The sequence below is a fragment of the Alligator sinensis genome, unplaced genomic scaffold, assembly GCF_000455745.1.
Source record: "Alligator sinensis unplaced genomic scaffold, ASM45574v1 scaffold264_1, whole genome shotgun sequence".
NCBI classification, from domain to species: Eukaryota; Metazoa; Chordata; order Crocodylia; family Alligatoridae; genus Alligator; species Alligator sinensis.
Genome location: NW_005841831.1, coordinates 6,389,160 through 6,405,508, shown reverse-complemented (window position 1 = coordinate 6,405,508; position 16,349 = coordinate 6,389,160).

Here is a 16,349-nt window from a genome sequence, read left to right as displayed (position 1 = left end):
CTTGAGCATGGTGACCAGTCTGGAAGCTTATTTGTGGCTCCAAAGTCCTGAAGCTCTCACACTACGTGCTTGTGTCTGCATGCTTGGTTCTGGTTTGTCCTTCCTTCCAAACTGCTCTGTCCAGCCCATCAGTGTATCCCTGCCCAGGGGGAAATTCAGAGCCTTCCCCCTCCAGTGGGGTCATAGACATATGCAGCTTCTGGTGCTGTGTGCTCCATCTCCTCTAGCTGGTGTTTCAAGAGGGCTGGGGGTTCAGACCCTGTCTTTGTCCTGCCCCTGTAGAGTGGACAGCTCCCTAGAGCAGGAAGCCTAGGAAGGGAAAGCTGCTTATTCCCTCCAACTCTTGTTGTGCCCATCCACAAGGTTCAGCCACAAATGGGCCCAGAAAGGCAGCAGGGAAGTCCCATGCCCAGACCAATAGCCCTTGTCTGAATCTGGGGCCAGTGTCTCTGCAGTGTAAGCTAGCACAGCTGAGAGCATGGAGTCGGTAGAACTGGCTTCTCCTCTGCTTCGTGACAGCTAGTGGCCAAAATTTTCCTTCTTACTGCTCAGCACGTGCTATCCAGCCTGACCCTCTGAATGTTTTCTGGCCCTCCTGCAGCACAGACTCTCCATGCCCACCTGCAAAGCAGCTGCCCCCTCCTCCCCATTCACTTCAGCACTGTGTCAGGGAAGCACAGGGGCTCCCTCTCTGGAACAAGCAGGAGGGGCTGCAATATGTAAAGGTATAAATGATAGATAAATACCCAGCTCCCAAGAGCCTGAGAAGGCAACACTGCTGGAAACCCCCAGATTTCTGATCCTTCCTCCATAACAGAAGTGGGGCAGCATCGACAGACCCTTGTCAATTTTTCAAAGATTTCCATTCCTCACTCCAAAAAGTGGGGCTCAATGTTTGTGGTGATGGTGACATGAGCCCTTTCCCACTGGGAACATCCCAGTCTGCACCATCTCCTCATTGTGACCAGCCTCTACCAGCTTCACCCATGCACTGAGCAAGAGCAGGATGGCACTTCAAGGCACAGCTGCGATTAAGGAGCTGTGCTTGCATGGAGAACTAACCCCAGGGAATTCCAAAAGGGTTGGGGACCCAGGCACTCCTCAGTCAAGTTTTTTTTTTTTTTCCCCTGGGACCATCCTTGCTCCCTGGGCAGGCAGTTCAGCTGCTAACCTAGTTTAGCAGGAACTGGGACACCCCTCACTCAGTTTCAGGTACCTCCACCAGCATGGAGGTGCTGGTGCCAGCACTCTACACATTCCTACCCTCCTGCTCACCTGCTCTGGAGGCAGCTTACTGGGGAGCAGCCAAGCTCTGGGTAGCAGGTGTGCAGGGACAAGGAGGTTCTGACGGCCTCTCAGTCATGAGTGACTGGTGCCTCCTGAATCTGGGGGGGCACCCGCAGAAGCCACTGCCGGCAGCAGCCCTGTTGGGGTGGCACCAGCCCTACCAACAGCATCAGTGTTGGCTGTCAGGGGGGCCCACTGGCCCCATCAAGGGGGGGGGGGGGCATGTGCACCCCTGTACACCCCCTACCAGTCACCGATGCTCTCAGTCCCCTGCACACATTTGCAGTTTGAAATATAATCCAACCACACAGTGCCATCCACCAGGGGAGTGGCAGAATTGAGCTCTCTCTTGTCTCTCTGCCTCTACAGCCTGGATGCTCATTTACCACTTCTCTGGGAAGCTCTTGTGTTGCCCTGTGAGCTCCCAGCCCCACTCCTAGCTTACTTGCTGTAATGAACTGCCATTTCACATAAGGAGCTGGGCAAGTTATCTGGCTGACACTTGGTTGCAGTTTGGTTTCTGATACCCCCTCCTTATGACAGCAGTAGGAAAGATGCAAGGAAGAAGCTGCCTCACTGTCTCTCTTGCCATATCACGGCTGGCAGGCGTGCTTTCCTGCATGGGTCTCACATAGCAAGTATGACCACTCTAGTAAACTCCCTCCTGCCCCCCCCAGCTTGCTGGTATTTGACACAGCCACTTCCTTGGGAAGATTGCCAGGTAAGAGATTCCATGTATGCATTTCAGTGACTCTAAACAATGGATAAATGGCACACCTGCTTGTGCAAAGTTCATTTAAATGGCACTCCTGGTGCTGTCTGCAGCCAGCTCACAGTAGTTAACAGGTGTGAATTGGTAGCTACTAGCATATATTTTCCACTGTGCAGCCCTTTGTTCAGTTCCTGCTGTTTCCCTGGCTCAGTTCTGGCTGCCAAACACATAAATCTTTCCTTAGTTGAGAAAGTTAAAATCTTTGCAGCATTTGACTTTGCTGCAGCCTCTCCATGTCTCTCCCCGAACAACACGGTGTGGTGCATCTTCAGGGGCCTTGGATAATCTGGACAGAAATGGAATGGGCACATTTTTGCCTTCACCAAAGTTTGCCATTGAAACAGAGACATCCTGCATCTGCACAGGTCTCCCTGTTTGTTCTCTATAGTGATCATCAGCTCATTCATTGACTTTTATCATGCTGCAGCACCTTGCATAGGGAAGAAATTCAGCTACACACAACAATCTTAGCTAAGGCTTTCCATGAACATTACACCCATCTTCATGCGAGAGATGACCAAAAGCTGCTGCCAATTTGCCAGTGGCTGTGACAGGGTTAAACTTCCAGCTTTAAGCTGAGCAGCAAACTCCAGCCCTTCCCATGTGGCCAGAGGAAGCCAGCCCCTGGCAGCTGTTCCAGCATCCCCAGGCCTTCATTCTGGCATGGAAGTCATCTCCCCTCTCTTAAAATCCTCCCCCCAACACACACATAATTTCAGATGTCTAATTTTTGGAGAAAGGGTGGGTGCACTTGCCATGAAAATAAATATGTTAGTCTATTAGTAGTGCATAGGCCCCCTGCCCAGGATGGAGCTTGTACACTGCTTCCCAAGTTTCTAGCTGCTCCTGACAATACAGTTGCTGCAACTACACCATTGTTACACTGTTTCTGCAAGGTAACTACATTGCGGTTATCCATTCCTGTAATTACCAATTACTAGCATGAGCAGACAGCTAACACACGCGCCCAGGCTGTAAGAAATCAAAGGTCAATTCCCTAGTCTTGCTTAAGAGCCAGATCTTCAAAGGAGTTAGATGCCAATGGGAGCTGGGTTTCTAAATCTCTTTGTGGATCTGGTTCTTAGTCTTCCTCTGCTACAGTTCTCTTATTTCTGCAATGGGAATAACAGCTTTGCTATATTTTACAGGGGGTATAAGGATAAATGCCTTAAAGACTGTGGTCTGCTCACATGCCATGGCGATGTCTGCCAAGTAAGTTCTTAAGACGGTAACTATTGAATTATTATCATCATTACCCCTTTAGTTTCATATTTAGTTTGTGACAGATATGCATTTTGATACATAATAGGGATGTTTTTGACATATGCATCTAACCCCATAATCTACTACGCAATTTCAGGTATGATTCAAAGTTCGCTACAGTCAATGGTAAGACTTCTGGGCTCTAAGCTACTCATGCTACATTATTAGCAATGATGTATTTAGAATGTCGCCACATTAAAAATACTCTGCTTATACTGCAGTGGTGTTGTCATTTGATTTTGCAGGTACAAAAAGCATCCAAAGGTGTCAGTCCACAGTAATTATCCTGTAAATACTGAGAATCTGAAAGTATATGCATTTAGCCTGAAAATGAAGGGGCCAATGGAAGTAATTAACCATCTCATTGCATGTAGTGTTAGTAGCTGTGAGCTGCATAATCACAGGGCTCAGCACGGCCTGGTGGCTGCAGCACTGGACTGTGTTCTTTTCCTGAACCTGCCTCTGGCCTACTGATGAACTTCAAGCAAGTGACTTCTCCTCCCTGACCTCAGTTTCCCCGTCTGTAGAAAGAGAATATCATATCAACCCCCTTTGTAAAGCACTCACAGATCTACAAATGAAAGGGTTGTGACCAATATCACTGCAGTGTAATCAAATCTATTGCTGTGCACTATAGTTTTCAGAGCACAGGACTAGTAGCCAGGACTCAAACCTTCATCGAGTTTAAGGGCAACAGAGTCCATCAACTCCTTTAGTTAGGCCTCCTGTGTGTAGCACAGGCCATTATATTTCATCTACCAACCCCTATATTGAGCCCCCCAAAAATGTGTTTGGCTAGTTTGTCTCTTCCAAGGTGACCAGTCTGGCCTTGGAGACTTCAAAAGTTGGAGGTTCACCCACTTCACTGGGAGTTTGTGCCTGATTTCTTTGGGGAATTTGCCTGACTTCAGCTTCTAACTGGTTATTCTTGTTCCGCCTTTTTCTGCTGGACTGAAGAAGCCCAGTGTTTTTTCCCCATGGGGTTTCTTACACTACAGTCAGACCACCTCTCAATTTCCTTTAGCTAAATTGAAAGGATTGAGCGCTGCAGGTCTCTCATTGCAATACATTTTCTTCGGCCCTCAAGTCAGTGGCAGGGCACATCTCCAGGGCTTGGGCTGTCTCTAGTGGAGATAATTCCCCAGTCTTGTGCATCTCAATGTCAGCAAGCATCCTTCATTAGCTCACCTGCATTTCCCATGGCTCAGTGTCTACTGCTTCATTCCCATCTTGGCCACCTGAACTGAGGGGGAAGGATCTGCCCAGCCTACATACCCTACAGAGCTGGCAGAGCTCCCTGGATGAGTGCCACTGAAGGGTGACACTTAAGGGGGCCCTTTGGCAATGCTTTTCAGTGAAGATGGAGGCACCTGCTGTTATTTCAATATTTTAGTTCTTTTGAATTTAATGTTGTTTGTTGAGGGGATAGGGAGAATATATATATTTTGGGTACAGTCACAAATGCTTAGGGGAGGGAGGCACAGACTTGGGAGGGACACTGAGGGATGTGGGGAGGGATCTACCCTGCCTGTGATGCAAGGGAATGGGAATAAGTGATGGAGAGGAGAGCAGGAAGAGGTTATATATACCTTGTTGTGAATGGGGGTTGGGAAGGTTGATTAAGATGAGTCAGATGGTTTGTCCTCCTGGGCAAAAGGAAAAAAAAGGGAGGTGTGGAGCTTTGAAGTTTTAGGGTGTCCACTGGAGAGTCTGTTGTTGTTTCTTATGTGGTGGGCTCTTTGTTATTATACACTGCTCTGAGCCTTTCTAGATAAGGCAGGATATAAATGCTGCTGCTGCTTCAGGGCAAATTTGGCCCCTCTGTAACAGCACTATAGCCAGTGGAGCTTCATCCCCTTTAAGTCAGGGGGCAGGAATGAGTCCATGTTCCAAGTGCCCCCAAAGGGGTAGGTGAGTATCATCACCCACATTATACAGATGGTGAAACTGAGGCACAGGCAGGCAGAGGAACAGCCACCCAGAGAGTGAGTCAGAAGCAGAACCAGGAAGAGACTGCAAGCGGTCCCAGCTCCTAGTCCCACCAACGTCCTCTCTGAGACCAAGCTGGCTCCATTAGCCAGTAAGAAACATGTTTGCTCAGTGTCCACTCACCAGACATAATGCAGCAGCATATTGGCGGTCTGTGCTCCCAACCAACCACCTGGGAGCTGCACTGTGCATCTGATTCCTATGTGGAGCCGACTCAGACTCTCCACTCGAATGAGTGCCCTAGAGGGCTCATATACACTGTGGCAGTGGTGGGTCCCAGTGAGAGCAGGGCTGAGCATGCTGCACCCACACGTGACCAAAGGCACTCTCCAAACCTGGAAGATCAGTAAGGAGGGTCCAGGCTTGGCTATAGTGGTTAGTCTCGAGGCCCCATTGTCCAGTGTGCCTGAGATGGGACGCCCAGGACAACCACATTGCCATGCACTACCCTTAATCTCCTAGTTTAACAGTATTTAACTTTTTGGCCTCACAGGCCAGATGAGTGGCATGAGATGGGTCCATAGGCTGCATCAAGCCCTGTGAGCCAGGATCAAGCCCTGGAGCCTGGCACCATCCCCTCCTTGCCATGCTAAGATAGGGCCCTGTGGGCCTGATGCTACCTGGCCCCTTACACTGGGATTGGGCCCTGGGAACTTGCACTGTCCCCACTCGGGCACCTGATCCAGCACACAGGGCCTGGGCTCCCCATGGGTTCACCAAATGCCTGGACCTGTGGAGAGCCCCACAAGGCAGATGACACAGCACTGCAGGCCTGATCTGGCCCACAGGCCAGAGTTTCAGCATCCCTGTCCCAGTTCCTTCCACTTTTCCTTATATAGCCTGAATCCCAACCCTTTTATCACCCTTTTCACTTGCTCTGAATCCTCTCCAGCTTTTCCATAGCCTTCTTAAAATGCAGTGTGTAAAACTGGACACACTTCTCCAGCTGAGGCCTAACCGGTGCCAAGTAGAGTGTTATCATCACCTCCTGTGTCTTGCAAATCAGGCTTCTTTTGATGCAACTCAAAATTGCATTTGCTTTTTTGTTGGTGAGTGTAACACACACCTACTTGTGTGGAGTTTGTGATCTATCAGATCCTTCTCGGCAGCTATACTGCCAAACTATTTATGCATTTGGGGCAGAAATCTCTTTTGCCAGGGGACGACTAAGGTACAACTTATGACTGACTCTGAGTTACCCAGCTATGTGTAGGAACAATTCTACTACCCCTTCTAGGCATGTAAATGCCTCCATTATAAAAATAGGATCACTTTCCAGAGACACAAACTCATAGAGTCATAGAAAAGTAGGGCTGAAAGGGACCTCTAATCCAACCCTCCCATGCAAGGCAGGACCATCGCTATCCTAACCATCCCATATGAGTCTTTTTTTCTGAAACTGCACAATCAATCCTCAGAAAACCATAGGCTATATTGCCTGAAGACATCAAAAGCACCCTAACCTGCCACAGGTAAAGCCCCCCTGTTTTAAGTACTGTCAGTGTCCCACTGCTGCAGGGATTATTAAAATGGATTAAAGAAATCCAAGGCTGTGGGAATCTCCATCCTTGGAGGTTTTTAAGACCCATCTAGACAAAGCTTTGTCTGGGATGATCTAGTTCTGATGGTCCTGCTTTGATCAGGGGGTTGGACTCAATGATATGAGGTCCCTTCCAACCTTAATTTTCTATGATTTTATGATTCTAAGTCTACACATCACACCTCCAGCTGGACAGGCAGAACTTCCCTCTCTGTCTCCGCTCTATAAACTTATCCTAGCTGTTTTAATCTTCTTTCATAACTTAAGCCATTTATGGAGTTCTGCTTGATTTTCTTGCTGCTGAGCATGGTCCTCTCCAATATCCACCTGTTCTGGACTACAGAGCTTTTCTTGTTGTCTGCCAGAGATCCTTGGGGGGGATGAGCTCCTGGGTTTCCAACTGTTCCTCTTTATGAAACATTCTAGGTACAGCTACAGCTAGATTATCCCTACCCAATGATAGTCCAACCTCTTCTTGAAAACCTTCAAAGATGGAAATTCTGTGACTTCCACAGACAGTCTATTCTACTGCTTCATTGTTCTAGTTTTTCCTGATATCCAGTCTAAGCCTACTTTGCTGCAACTTCAAGCCACTGGTCCACATCCTACTCTGCAGCAAATGAGAAAAGGTGTTTTTGTCCTCTTTATGGCAGCCCTTCAGATATCATGTCTCCTCTACATCTCCTTTTTCAGCCCTTCTTCAAATTGCTAAACCCTTTATATTTTTTATATTTATTTATATTCTAAGCCCTTTATATTTTTTTTACCTGCCTCTGAACTGTCTCTGATGTCTCCATGTCCTTTTTCAAATATGGAGCCCAAAACTGCATATAATACTCTAGATGAGGCCTGAACAAGGACAAGCACTCTCACCTCCTGTGTCTTGCATTTCACACTCCTACTGATGCAGCCCAAAACCACCTTTTGGGCAGCTCCTTCATACTGCAGACCCATATTCACTCTGTGATCTACCAAGACTCCCAGATCCATGTCCATAGTGTCGCTATCCAGCCAGTTATCATCCATTTTCTATTTGTGTTTTTGATTCTTCTTCCTAAGTGGTAGCACCTTACATTTGTCAGCATTAAACTTCATCCTATTGGCCGTAGTCCTACTTTCCAATCTATCAATGACTTTCTGAACTATGCTCCTGTCCTCCAGCGTGGTTTCAGTCTTTCCCACTTTCATGTCATCTTCAAATTTGCTTAAGAAGTTCTCTATTCCAGCATCCAAATGATTAATAAACGCATTGAACAGCACTGGCCCCAGACAGACCCTAGTGGCACTACACTCGAAATCTCTGCCATTCTGATATGTAACCATTTAGAATTATCATTTGCTTGCGGCTATGGAGAAAGTTGTGTATTCATCTTGTAGGAGTTTTATCTAGCCTACATTTCTCCAATTTGCTTTTGAGAAGGTTGTGGGACTATGCCAAAATCCTTGCTGAAATCCAGATATTCATTGCATTCCTTTCAGTCACCAAGCTAGTTATTTTGTTGAAAAAGGAAATCAAGTTCTCTTGGCATGTTTTGTTCTTCATAAATCCGTGCTGGCTGCTTGTGGTCATTCTTTCCTTATCCAGATACTTGCAAATGGCTTTCCTCATGATATGCTCCTGGTATTGAAGTGTCTGTAGGAGTATTGTAACAGCCCAGGTATTGACGTGTTTGTAGTTCCCTGGGTCCCCATTTTTGCCTTTTTTAAGGGAACTAGGTTGGCCCCTTTCCAGTTCTCTGGTACCTTATCTGTATCCTGCAATAGTAATACTATTGCCAAGGACTCTGAGATATCTTCCAATTCCTTCAGTGTCTTGGATGACATTCATCAGTCCCTGTTAACTTAAATTCATTCAGACCAATCAAAACCTCTCTGACTTTCTCTTTCTTTATCTCTCCCCTTCCTTATCCAAATAATCCTTACTAGCTGTGTGATTGCAGCTTATTTTTTGTGAAGTCTGTGGCAAAGTAGCTGTTGAGTAACTTGCCTTGCATCATCTTTTAAAAGCTCACCCTGACAGTTTAACAGCGGACTCACAGCTTCCTTCGTCTTTTTTTTTGGCGACATATTTATAGAATATCACCAGATAATGCTCATTTTTTTTAACCTGTGCCTTCCTCGCTTGGTCCCTGCAATTTTTTGCTATTTCCTGATAGGATTTCTTGGTGACCTGCCTATTCTTCCATTGCCTGTATACTTTCCTTTTGCATTTGACACATCCTTGGAGCTCCATGTGCAACCACACCAGTCTCTTCCCATTCTTCTTGTGCTTCTCTGGTGTCAGATCGGTTTCTTGTTGGCTTCCAATACTGTGCCCTTTAAAAACTTCCAGCCTCCCGGGCACCTTTATCCTTCAGTCTGTCCTCTCACAGCACTATGCCTATTATCTCCTTGAGTTGGTTGAAATCCACCTTTTTGAAATCCAGTACTTCAACTCTGCTAACCTCATGTTTTCCTCATCTTAGGATCATTATTTTTTTCATACTGTGATCACTTGCTCTCAAGTCTCCCATCACCTTCACATCTTCCACCAGTTCTTCCCTATTGGTCAAGACAAGATCCAAGATAGATGATTCCCTAACTATATCCTCAGCTTTCTGGAACAGAAAGTTTTCCTCCACACAAGTTACTAACTTGCTTGACATTTTATGTTTGGATGTATTATTCTTTCAGTAGATATCTGGAAAATTGTAGTAAGAAGAGTAACAATTGAAGTTAGCTGGGCACCCTTCCTCCCCAAACATCTGTCCATTGCCAAATGTTTACTTCCATGATGTGATGGTCCTGCCTGGGCCCTTGTCTTCGAACAGGAGGATTGATGAGAACACCACCACTCCTTAATCCTCCTGTCAAGAGCCTTGTAGTCTCCTCTGATTTGGGTAGTGTTGTTCTTGGCCATATTTTTGGTGCCTACATGGAAAAGCAGGAAAGGGTAATGGTCTGAGGGACAGATGAGCTCTGGCAATCTTTATGTAACATTTTGAATACCAATGCCATGCAAACAGCACACCTCTCAGGACCTCAAATCTGAATGAAACTGGTGTTTCTGTCCCCTGCAGGAAGGAGTCACAAACCACCACCACTCTCTGCTAACTTCTTGGTACAGTCTTGGGGCCCCCATCTTTGGTGCCCTGCACTTCCTGCTTTTTCTCTATCTCTACAATGGGGTACTTACATGCCCAGAAGGAGTAACAGAATTGTTCCTTCACTTTTGTTGGAAAACTCAGTTGATCACAATTTTAATCCTGTCCTCCGAAGTGTTTGGAAACCCTTCTCATTCTGTGTTGTCTGCAAATTTGGTCAGTGTACCCTCTATCCCGTAATCCAGACTATTAATAGAAACATCCAACAATGACACCCCAGAACAAACCCGTGTGTAACTCCACTTGAGACCTTTTGCCAGCCTAACATGAAAGGATGTGGACAACTTGGAGAGAGTCCAAAGGAGAGCAATGAAAATGGTTCAGGGGCTGGGGCACATGACTTATGAGGAGAGGCTGAGGGAACTGGGTTTGTTTAGTCTGCAGAAGAGAAGACTAAGGGGGGATTTGATAGCAGACCTCAACTCTCTGAAGGTTGGTTTCAAAGAGGATGGAGCTGGAGTGTTCTCAGTGGTGAGAGATGACAGAACAAGGAGCAACGGTCTCAAGTTGCAGCAAAGGAGGTTTTGGTTGGATATTAGGAAAAACTCTCTCGCTAGGAAGGTGGTGAAGCTCTGGAACAACTTACCTAGAGAGGTGCTGGAATCTCCATCCTTGGGGTTTTTTAAGGCCTGGCTTGATAAAACTTTGGCTGAGACGATCTAATTGGAGATGGTCCTGCTTTGAGCAGGGGTTGGACCAGATGACCTCCAGAGGTCCTTTCCAACTCTAATTTTCTATGAATCTATGATCTATTAATAATTACTCTTTTATTGTGATTGTTCAGCAAATTATGTATCTACCTAATGGTAAGTCTGAGTGTCTAGCCCACATTTTGCTGCTTGTTTTGGGACTGGCACATGAGACTGTCAAAAGCCTTACTAAGTCATGTTCACAGCATTTCCCTTATTTATCAAACCAATTACCTTGTCACAAAAAAGGAGTTAGGTTGATGTGACATGATTTGGTCATAACGAATCCATGTTGATTGCTAGTGATCCCATCCTTCAGGTATTTATAAATTGCATGTTTAATAATTTGCTTCAGCAACTTCCCAAGTACTGAAGTCAAGCTGACTGGTTTGGAAATCTCCAGGTCCTCCATTTTCCCCCTTTTAAAGAGGGGCACTCCTTTAGCCCTTCTCCAAGCCTCTCTGACCTCACTCATCATCTACATTTGCATGACTTCGCAAACGTTATGATCTGTGGATCCAAAATTACTTCAGCCAGTTCCTTCAGCACCAAGTTTGAATTTTATTAGGCCATGCTGGTTAAATTCATTCAAATTAATCCAAAGTTTGCAATCTGCTCTTTATTTACCAAGGTTTGCATCCCTCCTCTTGCTTCTTTGTGTTATTGTTGTTAACTGTCTGTCATAGTTTTGTGAAGACTGAAGCAATGTTGGCAATAAGCAGATTCTTTCACTTCTCCATTAATAGCTTGAGCAATGGACTTTCAGGTTCCCTGGTCTGGATTTTCCATTTCTCAAAAACAGTCCTTTTTGTCCTTAACATCTCTTGCCAGTTATATAAGTTGTTTTTCACCTTTGCACTCCTGATTTTGTCCCAGTGTATTCATCTTATTCCTCAGAATCATCAAAACATAGATTAGGGTTGGAAGGGACCTCAGGAGGTCACATCTAGTCCAACCTCCTGCTCAAAGCAGGACCAGCCCCACCTGGATCATTCCAGCCAGGGCTTTGTTGATCTAGGCCTTAAAAACCGCTGAGGATGGAGATTCCACTGCCTCTCTAGATAACCCATTCCAGTGCTTCACCGCCCTCCTAGTGAGAAAGTTTTTCCTAATATCCAAACTAAACCTCCCTTCCTGCAATTTGAAACTATTGCTCCTTGTTCTGTCGCTTGCCACCACTGAGAACAGTCCAGCTCCAACCTCTTTGGAACCACCCTTCATGAAGTGAAAGGCTGCTATCAAATCCCCTGCTAGTCTTCTCTTCTACAGACTACATAAACCCAGTTCCCTCACTCTCTCCTCATAAATCATGTGCCCCAGCCCCCTAACCATTTTTGTTGCCCTCTGCTGGACTCTCTCCAATTTGTCCACATACTTTCTGTAGTGGAGGACCCAAAACTGGACATAGTGCTCCAGATTTGGCCTCACCAGCAAAGAATGGAGGGGAATAATTACTTTCCTCAATCTGCTGGCAATGCTCCTACTAATGCAGCCCAGTATGCTGTTAGACTTCTTCACAACAAGGGCACACTGTTGACTCATATCCAGCTCATTGTCCACTGTAACTCCCAGGTCCTTTTCTTCAGAGCTACTGCTTAGCTAGTTGGTCCCAAGCCTGTAGCGGTAAATGGGATTGTTCCATCCTAAGTACAGTACTTTTCACTTGTCCTAATTGAACCTTATGACATTTATTTTGGCTCAACTCTCTAATTTGTCTAGGTCACTCTGAATCCTAGCCCTCCCCTCCAGCATATCTACTACACCCCGCAACTTAGTGTCATCTGCAGATTTGCTGAGGGTGAACTCCATCCCCATCTTCCAGATCATTAATAAAGATACCAAATAAAACTAGCCCCAGGACTGACCCCTGGGGCACTTCACTTGATACTGGCTGCCAACTAGACATTGAGCCATTGATTACTACCTGTTGAGCCCAACAATCCAGCCAGCTTTCTATCCACCTTATAGTCGATTCATCCAACTCATATTTCCTCAGTTTTCTTGCAAGAATACTGTGGGAGATGGTATCAAAAGCCTTGCTAAAGTCAAGGTTTATCATGTTCACTGCTTTCCCCATATCCACAGAGCTAGTCATCTCATCATAGAAGACAATCTGGTTGGTCAGGCATGACTTGCCCTTTCTGAATCCATGCTGACTGTTCCTGATCACTTTCTTCTCCAACAGGTGCTTAGAAATGGATTCCTTGAGGATCTGCTCCATGATTTTTTCGGGGCCCGAGGTGACACTAACTGGTCTATAGTTCCCTGGATCCTTCTTCTTCCCTTTCTTAAAGATGGGCACTATATGTGCCCTTTTCCAGTCACCCAAGACTTCCCCTGATCACCCCGAGTTTTCAAAGATAATGGCCAGCTGCTCTGAAATCACATCCCCCAACTCCCTCAGTCCCTCAGATGCATTGCATCCTGCCCCATGGATGTGTACATGTCCAGCTTTTTAAAATAGTCCCTAACCTGTTCTTTCACCACTGTTGGCTGCTCATCTTGTCCCCAAACTGTGTCTCCTGGTGCAATAGTCTGGGAGCTGACCTTGCCTGTGTAGAGCAAGGTAAGAAAGGCATTGAGCATTTCAGCCTTTTCCTCATTATCTGTCACAAGGTCACCTCCCCCATTCAGTAAGGGACCCACACTTTCCCTGATCTTCCTTTTGTTACTGACATACTTGTAGAAACCATTCTTGTTACCCTCCACATCCCTTGCTAGCTGCAACTCCAATTGTGCTTTGGCCTTCCATCTTGTTGGGATTATTTGATCCCTGCAGACTTCCTGTCTCTGGCAGGGGGGCTGGACTTGATGATTTCATGAGGTCCCTTCCAGCCCCTAATGTCTATTAAATCTATGAAATCCCTACATGCCTGAGCACTATTCTTATACTCCTCCCTAGTTATCTGTCCAAGCTTCCACTTGGTAAGCTTCCTTTTATGTTTAAGCTCACCGAAGATCTGGTGCTGATCAGGCTGGGACCTGGTCTGGTGCATGCAGGCCTGAGGCCTGATCTGGCACATGTGGGGTCAGAGTGGTGGTCCCTATCCAGTATGCATGGGGCTGAGACTATGTCCCTAATTTAGCCCACACTGGATCTAGCCTGCAGCACAGAAAGGTTGGGCGCCACTGTTCTAAACCAGCAGTTCTCGAGTTTTGAAACTCAAGGTGCCCCTTGTTCAACTCGCAGCGCCCCTCAGAAAATTCTTGGTCTTACCTGTCACTCGTTTTTTTTTACTTCAGAGAAAGTAATAAACCAATTCTTCTGTTGCAAATAACTCAGAAAGCCCACAACAGATCAGAATGGTTTTGACACTATGGATTTCAATTTGAAAACTTTGCACGCATCCAGACTAGTGGGAACGTTTGTTTCCCCAGGGACAAGTAGCAGTGGTACACCTTGTGCCGTTGCTACTTGTCCCCAGGGAATGCCTATGCCACGTGCTCTGGTGCATGGCAGGTTATCCTGGGTGGGATAGGGAAGGCTGGGGCCAGAAACTGTGCTAGCCCCAGCAGCCTTACCTGGGGTCCTGGGGGCCTCCCAGGACTGCAGCCATGGGAGGAAGCCTGACTGGCAGCCGGAGCATGGCTCTGATTGGCCAGGCTCTGCTTTTGGGTGTCATGCACTGCTGCAACATGCACCACCCCACTTTTTTTTGGCATGGGTTTTTTTGACCCCGGGATCTCCCAGGGTCAACCCCCTTCCCCTCCCCTCCCCACCACCCCATCCTGCAAGGTAGCAGTGCAGGGAATGCCTGCATGTATGGTGCCACAGATGGGTCTGCAGTGCCACATACTGTATGTCTACGTTCATCTGGACACAGCCTTTGAGTTTATCTTGTGAATCATATGTAGGTGTCTGAACACCTAACAGTGCTAATATTGTGTGGCACCCTCTAAAGGATCTCACAGAGCTCCAGGATGCTGCAGTACCCTGGTTGAGAATCCTTGTTCTAGACTTTTGGTAGAGGTTGCCTGAAAGTGTAACTGGGCATATGGTCATTTGGGCTGCAGAGTCAAATGCAGATAGATGCAATCCTGTCTCCATTATACCCTCATGTGCTGTTGGGTACAGAAATGGATGAACCTTAAGAGCACCAGCTCAAAGAGCCAGTAGACTCAGGTGGACCCTGGACCTTCTTGGACTCCTCTGTTTTGCACCTCTTCAAACTTGGGTGATGTGTCAAGAGTTTCCCCAAGTTCATGAGCATGCAGTGGCTCGGAGCTCTGGAAAATGACACTGTACATTGTGCAAATATAATGAACTCTTGTTAAAGATGTTCTTGACAAATTGCCAGGAAATTCTTCGTCTTGCCTCTAAACCCTCCTTCTGCATTTCATTCCTGTTCTTAACTTTGGGAAACTTCTCTTCCTTGCACCTGTTCTTTCTCATTGTCTTCTACTTCTAAGAGCATTTGGTAAGTGTACCCCTAATTACATGGTATTTTCACCATTATTTATCATGGCTTCATGGCAGTAGGCATTGTACAAACAGCCAGTAAGTGGCAGGATCCTGAAATCTAAAGTGACAAAACAGTTTGAAAAAGGAAAGTGAATCTGTTGATATCAGCAGGTCAGTGGCGGACCCTAGGCAAGGGCTCAAATTTCCTCATGTAGATGCCAATGCTTAGCGTCCTGAACCATGCTGTCCTGTCATTCTGCCTTCACTCCGTTTCCCATAGAACCTCACACAACACCTCCATTTTACCACATTCAGAAAATGTCCACGTTTCTCAGTTCTTAGTGGAGATGGCTAATACGTTGCTCAGCTGCTGCTCAACCTTTGAACTCCCCTATATTTTGCACCAAGTCCAAGTGTTTTATCAGACATAAGATGGCAACAGGTTCATTCTTACAGCTTGATGCTGCCTTTGCTATTCTGTCATGGCTCAGAGGATTTCCATACAGACCTACCACCCATAAGTCTCACTTTCAGCTCTGTGATGGCCTTATCTGTTTCCTGCTCTGAATGGTCTGTGTGTATTTATTGCCGGGGTGATAGATGGATTTGTCAGTGAGAAACGAAGCCAGCCTCATCCTTCATGTCACTTCCCTGGGTCTCTTCATGTCCACTTTATTCTTGTAGAAAGTGATCCAGATCCTCTGAGGTGAACCACTCAGGATCCAATCCTAGTTCACCTTGACATTTTAAGTGCCTCTTACTTGCCTGAGTAAATGCCATTCACAGGGTTTAGATTCTGTTTCCACCTGTGCAGCTGCACTGCCCTGCATGAGGTTTCTGTGTCTGCTCACAAGGCTCCACCAGGGCCAAGCAGGCTCCAAAGCAGAATAGAACTGCTCAGGTATACACATAGCTCCATGCAAGCCCTGCAACTTTTGTTAAAGAAAATACATGTGGCAATAGCAGAAGAGAAGAAGAGCCCTCTCACCTTTTAACCCATTTATCCACAGTTTAGGGCACTTGCCCAGGGAATGGAAAACCCAGGTCATAGGACCCCATCATACAGAAGCAGTTTGAACCTGAATCCCTTGCTTCCCACCAACATGCTCTAACCACCAGGCCATGGGCTAGGCATTACCCAGAGTCCCCTCCAGCCCCCCTCTTTCAGCTGACCTGGAAGGCATGCGAGGTAGAAAGATGTACGCAGTGAGGAAAGAACAAACCAGAGGGGGTATGGCTGAGTGAGAGGGATGTTCCCTGGAGG